We start from the raw sequence: 15,922 nt of genomic DNA on the forward strand, positions 1-15,922 counted from the left end.
TTTTTGTTGCGTTGGCGTTGCAATTACGGCTCGGGGTTTGGGGCGGGGGAGGCGTGGGGCGGGTCCGTGGGCCGAGCCCGTCGCGGGCGGACACGAGGGCCGTGGGCAGAGGCGTGGAGGAGGCGGGGCGCGTGGGCGGCGTCCATGCGGGGGAGGGATGAGGGAGGAGGCGCCGCGGTGAGTGACGCAACCGACGGGATCGGAGGGGCATGTGCTGCTGCGTTGAAACGACGGACGGGGAGGCGGAATATTCATATTCGTTCGGAATTTATTTATCGCGGGAGGTGGGGGTGTTTTTACCCCGCGTGTTAAAACGATCTTTTTGATTCCTTCGCGCGGAGAATGATACGTCACGTGGTCTCTTCACCTTTTCACGCCTCGTCTCTCCAGCGGTTCAAGTAGTAGAACCGACGAGCTTCCAAAAAACTAAAGTAGTAGAACCGTCGATCCTCATAAAAAAAAGTATTATAACCGACGATGACCGTGAGTGATGCTAACATTTGGTTTGGGGGTTATTTTTCTTTTCATGTCGATCGAATTACCGAGCTATCTCATCTTGAAAAAGCTCCTATGTCTCGGTGTCCTCCTCCTCCTCCTCCTCCTCCTCCTTCTTCTTCTTCTTCTTCTTCTGGAGTGTATGAAAAATCGACCCATGCCTATTTTCATGTCTCTACATGTGGTTTGAAAATAAGCGGACGGTTCTTACTCTCATGTGCTTTACATTACAAAAGGTTTGGCATTGCAATCTTGTACCCCCTTTTTTCGGGTGTTTTGCGAGATCCTGCTACTAAAAGAGGGTCTTAATTAGTGATTTGTCGACGGAACCACCAAGCACATGCTCTTTTGGTGCCCAAAAGATTACGAGTTAATGCTATAGTTTGTTACCAAATTATCGTCTAGAGATTGACATGGTCAGCTTTGCTATCAATGAGCTAAATTAAATAGGCCGCCAAAGGATAATGTTTTGTTTGTTTTTGTGCCCTTCTGCTTGAAATGTACACTTGATTTTCACCATGATCAACATTATCTCATTGGTGGCACCTTTTTTACAATGAGAACCGTCGCCTCGATTAGACAACACATCGCCATTCACTGGAGCCATACTCCTCTTCATCCGCCCGCACATACTAGATCTGCAATGTCATCATCTCGTGCGCCGACCAATCATCATCCTTGTTGAAGTGGGAGGCGCTAGTGCCACTACATCACATTGACCAAGAAGGGCCGAGGCTTGGACCTTGAGATCTCCTAGAGTGCATGATAGCCTGTTTCCCCTCATCGCCCCATCCTCTCCTTGACAATCAACTATGACGAGGCATCGGTTGAGTGTAGGCCCATCAGACGAGGAAGCAACAAAATTACTAATTGACGATGCAGTGGAGCTTATGGTTAGTCATAGCTAACTAGTCGAACGGTGGTGGCGACGCTTAAGCCCATTGCTAAATTTTGTGGGCTTCTCAATTTGAAATGTTAATGATGAACTACAAAAAGATATATAACCCTTTATGACTTGTAGAGAACGTATATTGTGCACCTAATCAAATTAAAATGTATGAGTACATAGATACAACATACATTTTTTGAGTTGTTTGGCTTTGCTTACCATATGTGTCACGTGTAGTCCTGGCCATGGGCAGCCCGGCCCGACGCCGCTCTCGGGCCGGGCTCGGGCCTAGATTTTGAGCCCGAAGGCCGGGCCCATCGTTTTTCGCATTTTCCTGAAGGACAAGCTGGGCCGGCCCGAAGCCCGACGGGCTTTTACGTGTTTGGGCCGGGCTCGGGCCCAGAAAATAGGCTCGGCGGCCGGGCCGGGCCGGGTTCGGGCCTGGGGTTTTTGCGTCGGGCTTGGCTAGGCCCGGCCCGAAGCCCGACCCGGCCCGAGGTATGGCCAGGTATAGTCACATGGTAGATACAACATACATATATCCTAACACAAGCATTTCACTTTAAATTTGATTGGAGACTCGAGGAAAGAATGCAATGAAAAGTAGTTAATTTGGACTGCATTGTTAATTTCATCAGTTAACACTGCTATAACTGAATTTCTTTTTTATGTTTCTTGTGTCGTTGTTTGAAATTTCACTTCACGATAGATGATACATTATGTTTGTGACCTCATTTATCTTTAGAACTTTGAGAACTCTGAGCGAGGTCCTTGGCCTAAAATGCACCCTACGACTCGTTGCATGTTGATACGTTCTTCGCGTTGTGTATAATATTTTCTTTTTCAGAACACCTATTACAACGGAGACGCACACACTCACACATCGTCTGCCGGAGACCGGATCAAAATTGCGGAGCTTTAAGATCAAGGAAATCGCCACATGCGTAGAACAATTTGAGTCGTAAATAGTTGATGTGGTTCTTTAGTTTAGGAAGATAGAAAACATGCTGTTTAGCTGTACAACCATACGCGCATTTTTGTACTTTTTTTGCGTTTGTGACGTGGTTTAGTATACCACCGGAAAGGGTCACCCTTCTCTGGTCGACTTGTGGCATTTTATTTAAGGGGACTAGAGAGACTTTCACGCCAACAAGTAAGGAGAAGAGTGAAAACAACCGCAACCTTGGCTTAGCTGTCTTCTTGTGCGATTTGGCCACCGTGCAGATCAGATGGATCGGTCGATCAAGGGCGACTAAGCTGGAAGATTCCTGCAGACTACTACTAGTACTAATATCAGCATGTGGCAGCAAGAGAATAATGATGCGATCAAATCTGGATGGGGATAGATAGGGTCTGGATGGACCGCGAAGCGCGGCACGCACGCACTGGATTTGTGTGCTGTTGGCTGCCATCCTTTCTTGTTCTCAGGCCTGAAAACTCAGTTTCGGTGGTTCAGACTTCAGAGGAAGAAAACGCAGACGAGGAAAGGACGCTACGGGGATCACATGATCGATGCTGCGCTCCGGTCCCGCTTTCGATCTCTCTCCCCCATGATGAGAACCGTGAGGCATTGAGTAGTTTTAGTATTTAAATGTGCTATATGACTTCGATTCCGTTGGCGATTACCCTTTTTTTTGTGGGGGAGATGGTGATTTAAACTTGTTCTCCGTATGATTAAGTATAAATATTTTTTAGAAATCGAGTACCTACCACCGAAGAGATTTCAGCCTTAATGAGATATACAAAGGGCCAAATGCGAGGGTTTGGCCCATGGAGGGTTGGGGGTACAAGCACCCTTGACCTAGTCATTCAACCACAAAATGGTTCTCAGTCAGTCAGATGTAATTGGGCAGGGCAGTTAATTTCTCTGTCGTAACACGGGAATGATTTCCACCGACCAACAATGTTCCTCTCATTAATTCTCATTTCTTTCTTCTCTAACGGAAAACAAGATCTAAATTTGAAACAACCCAACATGAATACCCAAAAAAAATGTCACTATTATTCTGTTATGTGTTTTGTTTCTCTATGTGTATTTTGAATTTCAATTTAATCTTTTTAGGAACCGTTGGCACATATCTTGTGAACATTCATGACAAAATAAATGATTTGTCGAAACATTCAAGTTAGATTTTTGTGCAATGGTACCATGTCAACCATGGTATCACACGATTTTTATGAAAGATGGTGGCTAGTGAATGCAACTGGCTTGCCTGTTTTGGCTCCGACGAGGCTCCTAGGAGCAAGGTTCATTCTCAGCGAGTCCGTATTAGCTAGCCTGGTGCCTCAAATGTTTGTCAATGAGAGATTAGTGGCTTTTGCATGTTTGTTTCATACATGGAATTGTTAGTTATGTTGAATATATATGCACATAACTAGTGTTGCATGCAGGGTTTTCATGCTGCAATGGTCGTACAGTCCATATCTCGTATTTGGGAACAAACAATGAAGGAGGCGAGCGATCGATGGTACGCCCCGCCCTACTAACACTCAGCAAACATCTAAAGACATTTAATACAACTTATAAACATACACACACACTCAACAACATCCAAGCTTAAGAGCCTATGTAAGATTACCTGCAAAGCTTCATTGACGAAGTCACTACATAACAACACACATATCACCTATTAGTCAACAAAAATTCTATGTTGATACAAAGACCCAAGCTTGAAGTTCGACTCTGCTAGAAAAGGAAAAAAAACCTATACTAACCAAGTGAGCAGACATTTTGTTCTTTTTTGTTTTATTATTTAAAAGGGAGGGACCTAAATGCAACCAAATCTCCAGCAACTCTTCAAAAGCCCTTCATTTGAACATCCTAGACCCTTGAACCATCATCCATCGTCTGTAAAGAAACACTTAGAGCAAAAAAGTAGGAGTCGAGTTTGCATAAAGCGATAGCCGCATCATCGCGCCGTCTAAACCATGAACCTTGTGCCGAACATGATGCATTGTTGTTACTATCATGCATCCACCGATCAACCAAAAGTCGGTGCCAATGGGGTGACAATATCCAATGCATCATTGCTTGTTATAGATCATAACACACATTGGTCTCCTCGATGTAGGAGTTTGCAGTACACAACAAGATTTCCCTCAGTGATAAATCAAGGTATCAATCCGTGGAGGTGCTGGTATCCTGCAACCGTGCCCTTCAATACAAATAAAACTTGACTTGTGTCCCCAACAGTTCTAACATGGGTGTCAATTCTTGCTAGTTGCACAAGTCTATTAAACGATAATGTGGGATAAATATTTTTGGCATTTTCAGAATAAAAAACTAAAGTAAACAATCATGTGAAAGTAACGGGCCAAGTAACCAACCACTAATAGAGGGTCCCTGGGGCCACCTGAAAGGATCACTATGGTCGACTAGAGGGGGAGGGAGGTGAATAGGCGATTACCAACTTTTAGCTCTTTTAATCAAATTAGGCTTGACAATAAAATAGTTGTCTAGATATGCAACTAGGCGGACAACCTATATGACAAGCACAACAACAAGCACACAAGCAAGCACAAGATACAAACATAATAAGTTTGCACAAAGCGAAGGTTAGAAATAACCAAAAATGGAGTCGACGGAGACGAGGATGCGTTATGGAAGTTTCCTCCCTTTAGGAGGAGTTATGTCTCCATTAGAGTGGTGTGGAGGGGCAATGCTCCTCAAGAAGCCATTAGGGCTACTGTATTCTCCTCACGCCCTCGCACAATGCAAGATATTGTGATTCCACTAGTGGTGCCCTTGAAGGCGGTGACCGTACCTTTACAAACAAGGTTGGAGCTCTCTTCACAACTTAATTGGAGGCTCCCAACACCACGACGAAGCTTCACCATAATGGAATGTAGCTCTGAGGTGACCTCTTCCATCTAGGGTTCCCAAACACACAAGAGTAACAAAATCCACACAAGAAAGTATGGGGGAATCAAATTTCCTTTGGTGAAAGTTGAAGGAAATATGCCCTAGAGGCAATAATAAAGTTGTTATCTATATTTCCTTATATCATGATAAACGTTTATTATTCATGCTAGAATTGTATTAACTGGAAACTTAGTACATGTGTGAATACATAGACAAACAGAGTGTCACTAGTTTGCCTCTACTTGACTAGCTCGTTGAATCAATGATGGTTATGTTTCCTAACCATAGACATGAGTTGTCATTTGATTAATGGGATCACATCATTAGAGAATGATGTGATTGACTTGACCCATCCGTTAGCTTAGCATGATGATAGTTTAGTTTGTTGCTATTGCTTTCTTCATAACTTATACATGTTCCTATGACTATGAGATTATGCAACTCCCGAATACCGGAGGAACACTTTATGTGCTACCAAACGTCACAACGTAACTGTGTGATTATAAAGGTGCTCTACAGGTGTCTCCGATGGTACTTGTTGAGTTGGCATAGATCGAGATTAGGATTTATCACTCCGATTGTCGGAGAGGTATCTCTGGGCCCTCTCGGTAATGCACATCACTATAAGCCTTACAAGCAATGTGCTAATGAGTTAGTTGCGAGATGATGCATTATGGAACGAGTAAAGAGACTTGCCGGTAACGAGATTGAACTAGGTATTGAGATACCGATGATCGAATCTCGGGCAAGTAACATACCGATGACAAAGGGAACAACGTATGTTGTTATGCCGTTTGACCGATAAAGATCTTCGTAGAATATGTAGGAACCAATATGAGCATCCAGGTTCCGCTATTGGTTATTGACCGAATACGTTTCTCGGTCATGTCTACATAGTTCTTGAACCTGTAGGGTCCGCGCGCTTAACGTTCAGTGACGATCGGCATTATGAGTTTATGTGTTTGATGTACCGAAGGTAGTTCGGAGTCCCGGATGAGATCTGGTACATGACGAGGAGTCTCAAAATGGTCGAGACATAAAGATCAATATATTGGACGACTATATTCGAACATCGGAAAGGTTCCGAGTGATTCGGGTATTTTTGAAAGTACCCGGGAGTTAAGGGAATACGGGGGAAGAAGTATTGGGCCTCATGGGCCAAGTGGTGGAAGAGAGGAGGCAGGACAAGGCAGGGCGCGCGGCCCCCCTAGCCCAAACCGAATTGGACTAGGGGGTCGACCCCCCTTTCCTCCTTTCATCCATCTCCTTCCTTCTCCCTCTCCTCCTTCCTTTCCCCCTCCTAGTAGGAGTAGGAAAGGGGAGTCCTACTCCTACTAGGAGGAGGACTCCTCCTCCTGGGGCGCCTTGCAAGGGCCGGCCGGCCTCCCCCCTTGCTCCTTTATATGCGGGGGCAGGGGGGCACCCTAAGACACACAAGTTGATTGTTCCAAGCTGTGTGCGGTGCCCCTCTCCACCATAATCCACCTTGATCATATTGTAGCAGTGCTTAGGCGAAGCCCTGCGTCCGTAGCAACATCATCACCGTCATCACACCGTCGTGCTGACGAAACTCTCCCTCGAAGCTCTACTGGATCATGAGTTCGCGGGACGCCATCGAGCTGAACGTGTGCAGATCGCGGAGGTGCCGTACCTTCGGTGCTAGATCGGTCGACCGTGAAGACGTACGACTACATCAACCGCGTTGTCATAACGCTTCCGCTTACGGTCTACGAGGGTACGTAGACGATACTCTCCCCTCTCGTTGCTATGCATCACCATGATCTTGCGTGTGCGTAGGAATTTTTTTTGAAATTACTACGTTCCAGCACTAAAGAGTATTTGATACTAGTTCAGTCACTAAAGAGTAGTAACTCGAAACGGGAGTTGCAGCATGAACATAGACTAGTTAAGGGTGAAGTGACGATGTGTGTTGAAAGTGGTTCTAAGATTGATATGATCATCATCTCACACTCCCTATACTTTCGGGATTAGTGTTAAACCTAAATAAATGTTATTTGGTGTTTGCGTTGAGCATGAATATGATTTGATCATGTTTATTGCAATACAGTTATTCATTTAAGTCAAAGAATAATTATTATTCTACTTACATGAATAAAACCTTCTATGGTCATACACTCAATATAAATGGTTTATTGAATCTCGATCGTAGTGATACACATATTCATAATATTGAAGCCAAAAGATGCAAAGTTAATAATGATAGTGCAACTTATTTGTGGCACTGCCGTTTAGGTCATATTGGTGTAAAGCACATGAAGAAACTCCATGCTGATGGGTTTTTGGAATCACTTGATTATGAATCACTTGATGCTTGTGAACCATGCCTCATAGGCAAGATGACTAAGACTCCGTTCTCCGGAACAATGGAGCAAGCAACTGACTTATTGGAAATAATACATACTAATGTATGCGATCCAATGAGTGTTGAGGCTCACGGCGGGTATCATTATTTTCTGACCTTCATAGATGATTTGAGCAGATACGGGTATATCTACTTGATGAAACATAAGTCTGAAACATTTGAAAAGTTCAAAGAATTTTAGAGTGAAGTGGAAAATCATTGTAATAAGATAATAAAGTTTCTATGATCTAATCGTGGAGGAGAATATTTGAGTTACGAGTTTGGTTTTCATTTGAAACAATGTGGAATAGTTTCGCAACTCACGTCACCTGAAACACCAAAGCATAATGGTGTGTCCGAACGTCATAACCATACTTTATTAGATATGGTGCAATCTATGATGTCTCTTACCGATTTATCACTATCATTTTGGGGTTATGCATTAGAGACAACTGTATTCATGTTAAATAGGGCACCATCTAAATCCGTTGAGATGACACCATATGAACTATGGTTTAGCAAGAAACCTAAGCTGTCGTTTCTTAAAGTTTGGGGCTATGATGCTTATGTAAAAAAGTTTCAACCTGATAAGCTCGAACCCAAATCGGAGAAATGCGTCTTCATAGGATACCCAAAGTAAACTGTTGGGTACACCTTCTATCACAGATCCGAAGGCAAGATATTTGTTGCTAAGAATGGATCCTTTCTAGAGAAGAAGTTTCTCTCGAAAGAAGTGATTGGGAGGAAAGTAGAACTTGATAAGGTAACTGTACCTGCTCCCATATTGGAAAGTAGTTCATCACAGAAATCTGTTCCTGTGACTGCTACACCAATTAGTGAGGAAGCTAATGATGATGATCATGTAACTTCAGATCAAGTTACTACCGAACCTTGTAGGTCAACCAGAGTGAGATCCGCACTAGAGTGGTACGGTAATCCTGTTCTGGATTTCACGTTACTAGACCATGACGAACCTACGAATTATGAGGAAGCGATGATGAGCCCAGATTCCGCGAAATGGCTTGAGGCCATGAAATCTGAGATGGAATCCATGTATGAGAACAAAGTATGGACTTTGATTGACTTGCCTGATGATTGGTGAGTCATTAAGAAAAAATGGATCTTCAAGAGGAAGACGGACACTGATAGTAGTGTAACTATCTACAAAGCTTGAATTGTCGCAAAATGTTTTTGACAAGTTCAAGGTGTTGACTACGATGAGATTTTCTCACTCGTATTGATGCTTAAAAGTCTGTTCGAATCATGTTAGCAGTTGCCGCATTTTGTGAAATCTGGCAAATGGATGTCAAAACTGTATTCCTTAATGGATTTCTTAAAGAAGAGTTGTATATGATGCAACCAGAAGGTTTTGTCGATCCTAAAGGTGCTAACAAAGTAAGCAAGCTCCAGCAATCCATCTATGGACTAGTGCAAGCATCTCGGAGTTGGAATATATGCTTTGATAAAGTGATCAAAGCATATGGTTTTATACAGACTTGCGGTGAAGCCTGTATTTACAAGAAAGTGAGTGAGAGCACTACAACATTTCTGGTAAGTATATGTGAATGACATATTGTTGATCGGAAATAATGTAGAATTTTTTGGAAAGCATAAAGGAGTGTTTGGAAAAGGTTTTTCAAAGAAATACCTCGGTGAAGCTGCTTACAAATTGAGCATCAAGATCTATAGAGATAGATCAAGACGCTTGATAAGTTTTTTCAATGAGTACATACCTTGACAAGATTTTGAAGTAGTTCAAAATGGAACAGTCAAAGAAAGAGTTCTTGCCTGTGTTGCAAGGTGTGAAGTTGAGTAAATACTCAAAACCCGACCACAATAGAAAATAGAAAGAGAATGAAAAGTCATTCCCTATGCCTCAGTCATAGGTTCTATAAAGTATGCTATGCTGTTTACTAGTCCTATTGTATACCTTGGCATGATTCTGGCAAGGGAGTACAATAGTGATCTAGGAGTAGATCATTGGACAACGGTCAAAATTATCCTTAGAGGACTAAGGAAATATATCTCGGTTATGTAGGTGATAAGAGAGTTTGTCGTAAAGAGTTACGTCGATGCAAGCTTTTTGCATCGATCTAGATGACTCTAAGTCTCAATCTGGATACATATTGAAAGTGGGAGCAATTAGCTAGAGTAGCTCCGTGCAGAGCATTGTAGACATAGAAATTTGCGAAATACATACGGATCTGAATGTTGCAGACCCGTTGACTAAATTTCTCTCACAAGCAAAACCTGATCACTCTTTGGGTGTTAATCACATAGCGACGTGAACTAGATTATTGACTATAGTAAACCCTTTGGGTGTTAGTCACATGGAGATGTGAACTAATCACATAAAAATGTGAACTATTGGTGTTAAATCACATGACAATGTGAACTAGATTATTGACTCTAGTGCAAGTGGGAGACTGAAGGAAATATGCCCTAGAGGCAATAATAAAGTTGTTATTTATATTTCCTTATATCATGATAAATGTTTATTATTCATGCTAGAATTGTATTAACCGGAAACTTAGTACATGTGTGAATACATAGACAAACATGGTGTCACTAGTTTGCCTCTACTTGACTAGCTCGTTGAATCAATGATGGTTATGTTTCCTAACCATAGACATGAGTTGTCATCTGCTTAACGGGATCACATCATTAGAGAATGATGTGATTGACTTGACCCATCCGTTAGCTTAGCATGATGATAGTTTAGTTTGTTGCTATTGCTTTCTTCATAACTTATACATGTTCCTATGACTATGAGATTATGCAACTCCCGAATATCGGAGGAACACTTTGTGTGCTACCAAACGTCACAACGTAACTGTGTGATTATAAAGGTGCTCTACAGGTGTCTCCGATGGTACTCTTTGAGTTGGCATAGATCGAGATTAGGATTTGTCACTCCGATTGTCGGAGAGGTATCTCTGGGCCCTCTCGGTAATGCACATCACTATAAGCCTTGCAAGCAATGTGGTAATGAGTTAGTTGCGGGATGATGCATTACGAACGAGTAAAGAGACTTGCCGGTAACGAGATTGAACTAGGTATTGAGATACCGACGATCGAATCTCGGTCAAGTAACATACCGATGACAAAGGGAACAACATATGTTGTTATGCGGTTTGACTGATAAAGATCTTCGTAGAATATGTAGGAACCAATATGAGCATCCAGGTTCCGCTATTGGTTATTGACCGAAGACGTGTCTCAGTCATGTCTACATAGTTCTCAAACCCGTAGGGTCTGCACGCTTAACATTGGGTGATGATCGGTATTATGAGTTTATGTGTTTGATGTACCGAAGGTAGTTCGAAGTCCTAGATGAGATCGGGGACATGACGAGGAGTCTTGAAATGGTCGAGACGTAAAGATCTATATATTGGACGACTATATTCGAACATCGGAAAGGTTCCGAGTGATTCAGGTATTTTTCGGAGTACAGGGGAGTTACGGGAATACGGGGGAAGAAGTATTGGGCCTTATGGGCCAAGTGGTGGAAGAGAGGAGGCAGGACAAGGCAGCCCCCCCTAGCCCAAACCGAATTGGACTAGGGGGCCGACCTCCCTTTCCTCCTTTCACCCCTCTCCTTCTTTCTCCCTCTCCTCCTTCCTTTTCCCCTCCTAGTAGGAGTAGGAAAGGGGAGTCCGACTCCTACTAGGAGGAGGACTCCTCCTGGCGCGCCCTGCAAGGGCCGGACGGCCTCCCCCCTTGCTCCTTTATATACGGGGGTAGGGGGCACCCCAAGACACACAAGTTGATTGTTCCAAGCCATGTGCGGTGCCCCCCTCCACCATAACCCACCCCGATTATATCGTAGCAGTGCTTAGGCGAAGCCCTGCGTTGGTAGCAACATCATCACCGTCATCACGCCGTCGTGCTGACGAAACTCTCCCTCGAAGCTCTACTGGATCGTGAGTTCGCGGGACGTCATCGAGCTAAACGTGTGCAGATCGCGGAGGTGCTGTACCTTCGGTGCTAGATCGGTCGATCGTGAAGACATACGACTATATCAACCGCATTGTCATAATGCTTCCGCTTACGATCTACGAGGGTACATAGACGATACTCTCCCCTCTCGTTGCTATGCATCACCATGATCTTGCGTGTGCGTAGGAATTTTTTTGAGATTACTACGTTCCCCAATAGAAGTGTAGATCTAGGTCTCCTCCCTCAATCCCTAGCAAATCAACAAGTTTGGTTGGCTAGAAAAGGAGACCGAGCAAGAAAGCTTGAAGGGAAACAATGGAGGAAAGAGAGAGGCAAGAGGTTGGTGGGAGGTGGAAGAACCACTTCCTTTTATAGTCCTCTCCAAATCAACAATTATGCTGGAATTTATACTACAGCGGTACAACCGGTAAATGGACGCACTACTAGGAAAAAGTCTATAGATAGATGCTTAGCAGTAGCGCAGGCTACCTACCTCACGCTACTATTAACTAGTAGCAGCGCGGGGCAAAACCCAGTGCTATAGGTACCACTTAGTAGCAGCACTGGGTAAGCAACCCATCGCTACTACTAAGTGGTCCCCACGGTACCCCCAGGGTAGGCCACATTAGCAGCATTGGATATCCTACCAGCGCTGCAACTAATCTTATAGCAGTAGCGCGGTGTAGGCACCCGACGCTGGTACTATTTATACATATAGCCAGCTTGTGGGCCCCACTTACCAGCATCACGGGCTTACTGCCTGTGCTACAGGTAGTCGCATAGTAGTAGTGTATACCTATTACCCCGCGCTACTGCTAAGCGTGCTGATAACCCACAAGTATAGGGGATCACAATAGTTTTCGAGGGTAGAGTATTCAACCCAAATTTATTGATTCGACACAAGGGGAGCCAAAGAATTTTTGAAAGTATTAGTAGTTGAGTTGTCAATTCAACCACACTTGGAGAACTAAATATCTGCGGCAGAGTGATCAGTAGCACAATAGTATGATAATTTGATAGCAGTGGTAACAATAGCAATAGTAACAATAACGGTAACAATAGCAGTAGCAGTTTTGTAGTGATTGTAACAGCATCAGGAACATCAGTAGTAACTTAGCAAAGATTAATATATGAAAAAGCGTAGGCATTGGATCAATGATGGATAATTGTGTTGGATGACATTCACCATGTAACAGTCACAACCTAGAGCGACACAGAACTAGCTCTAATTCATCAATGTAATATAGGCATGTAATTTGTATATAGTCATGTGTGCTTATGATAAGAACTTGCATGGCATATTTTGTCCTACCATCCCAAAGGATGGCAATGGGCAGGGTATGGGCAGGGTAGAGCAATACCATACCCATACCCGCATAGTCAGTGGGCACAAAATTCCACCCATACCCGTACCCATGGGCATGAAACTTTACCCATACCCATACCCGACCGGTACCCGTACCCATTGGGTACCCAGCGGGCAGAACAAATAGTACACAAGTTGTTCACAATTTTACGCTTATTAATAGCACAATTTACAAAAAACCAATTATGTCAGCTCAATAACAGGTAGATGAGTAATTGACCAATATCAAAATTGAGAAACCACAACATACTCTTAAGTCAATAGGAGTAGACGAGTCACATGGCAAATTAATGAGTAATTGAGGACAACTTAACATTAGTTCACCAACGGGCAAGGTATGGGTATACCCGTGGGTACAAGACTATACCCGTACCCTACCCATGACTTAATGGGTAGGATATGGGTACTACCCGTGGGTATAAAAGTGTGCCCATACCCTACCCATGTGGGTACGGTACCCGCGGGTACCCGTACCCATGGGTAAAATTGCCATCCTTACATCCCGTGGCAGCGGGGTCCATAAGGAAACTAAGGGATATTAAAGCCTCCTTTTAATAGAGAACCAAAACAAAGCATTAACACATAGTGAATACATGAACTCCTCAAACTACAGTAATCACAGGAAAGATCCCAATTATTGTCACCTTGGGGTATGCATATCATAACACGTAATAGGTGCGTATAACTTGCAGGATAGGATCAAGAACTCAAATATATTCATGAAAACATAAAGGCTCCATATCTGAAATCATGGCACTCGGGCCCTAGTGACAAGCATTGATCATAGCAAAGTCATAGCAACATCAATCTCAGAACATAGTGGATGCTAGGGATCAAGCCCTAACAAATTGACTCGATTACATGATAAATCTTATCCAATTCCATCACTGTCCAGAAACCTATGAAGGAATTACTCACTCCCAGTGGTGAGCATCATGAAATTGATGATGAAGAAGGGCTGGTGATGATGACGACAATGAATCCCCCTCTCCAGAGCCTCAAACAGACTCCAGGTCTGTCCTCCCAATGAAGAACATGAGGTGGCGGCGGCTCCGTATCGTAAAACACAATGAAATTTCTTCTCTTATTTTTTCTCAAGAAATAGGAATTTATAGGCTTGAGATTAGGGTCAGTGGAGCCACGTGGGCCCCACAAGCTACATGGGTGGCCCAGGGGGGTGGTCGCGCCCATGTGGCTTGTGGGCCACTGGTGGGCCCCCTCCTGTGGATCTTTGCTCCAGTATTTTTTATATATCCCATAAAAATATATAAAAAGTTTCGTCCAATTCCGAGAACTTCTATTTCTGCACAAAAACAACACCATGCTGGTTCTGCTGAAAACAGCATCAGTCCAGGTTAGTTTATTCAAATCATGCAAATTGGAGTCTAAAACAAGAGCAAATGTGTTTGGAAAAGTAGATATGATGGAGACGTATCAACTCCCCCAAGCTTAACTCATTGCTTGTCCTCAAGAAATTCAGTTGACAAACTAAAAGTGATAACTCTTTTGTTGTTGTATCCGTATATAAGCTTAAATAGTACCCAAGTTTTCAGCAAAGATCATAACTAACGATGCAAATGACAACTCTTAGAAATTATACACTCATATCAATGTCATAATCAACTAGCGAGCAATAATAACATAGCTCAAATGCCAACACTTTGTCAAAACAATCATGATACAATATGACAACATGGTATCTCGCTAGCCCTTTCTCAGACTGCAAAACATAAATGCAGAGCACTTCCAAAGTTCAAGTAGTGACTAAACATTGTAACTCATGGTAGAAGAGATCCAGTCACGATGCACACAATATTAACTACACACAATGCATAAAAATGACAATAGTGCTCTCAGGACTGGTGCTTTAATTGAGAAGGTGATGACTCAACAATAAAGGTAAAATAACATAAAAGTAATGGATAGGCCCTTCGCAAAGGGAAGCAGGGATTTGCAGAGGTGCCAGAGCTCAAATCTTAGAAGGGAGATGGATATAATTTTGGGAGGTATGCCTTTCCTGTTAACGTCATGACCGAGAGTTTTCAATATCTTCCATGCTAAACATATTAGCGGCGGTTCCCGAGCGGAAAGGTAAAGTTTACTCCCCATCAGCCAACAAACACAAGCCATGGCTAGCCGAATCCTCGGGTGCCCTCCATACCAACAACTTTTCGGGGGAGTTTTTTTCATTACTTTGCGATTTGATCATGGGACTGGGCACCCAAATACCAACCCATTTCATGTAAGGACAAGTGAATAAACACTTATCATGAGAATAACCCGCTTAGCATGGAAGATACTGACCACCCCATGTCGCTCTATGAGTGGTACGGGCACACCAAACAGATGATTATTTGAAGGATTGGAGGTGACACATGCAAATTTACTTGGAATGACGAAGTAATACCGCATATAGGTAGATATAGTGGACTCATCTGGAACAACTTTGGTTTAGGGATTTGGATGCACAAGCAGTATTCCCGCTTAGTACATGAGAAGGCTAGCAAATAGGTTGAGAAGCGACCGACTAGAGAGCGACAACGGTCATAATCATGCATTGTGAATAATTAAAATTGAATACTAGCATGAGTAGTATATAAACACCATGAACATAAATATCATGGAGGCTATGTTGGTTTTGAATCATCTACATGCGTGAACATGTGCCAAGTCAAGCCACTTGAAACATTCAGAGAGAGATACCACACTATCATACTACATCATAACTATTTTAATGCATGTTGACACCCAAGATAAATCATTATCCACTCCTAACTACTTAAGCATGTCATGAGCAACTATAATCTCTAATTGTCATCATAAACATGTTTACTCATAATATGCTGAATCATGGATACTAAGTTAAACATATTTACAAAAACAAAAACAAGTTGAGCTCATACCCGCTTTTCCTTGCCACAACCACTTCATCAAGTTATCGTCTTTATTGCCTTTCACTTGGACAACCGAATGATATAATAATAATAATAGTGTAAGAGTGATACGTCT

The sequence above is a fragment of the Triticum dicoccoides genome, chromosome 6A, assembly GCF_002162155.2.
Source record: "Triticum dicoccoides isolate Atlit2015 ecotype Zavitan chromosome 6A, WEW_v2.0, whole genome shotgun sequence".
NCBI lineage: Eukaryota > Viridiplantae > Streptophyta > Magnoliopsida > Poales > Poaceae > Triticum > Triticum dicoccoides.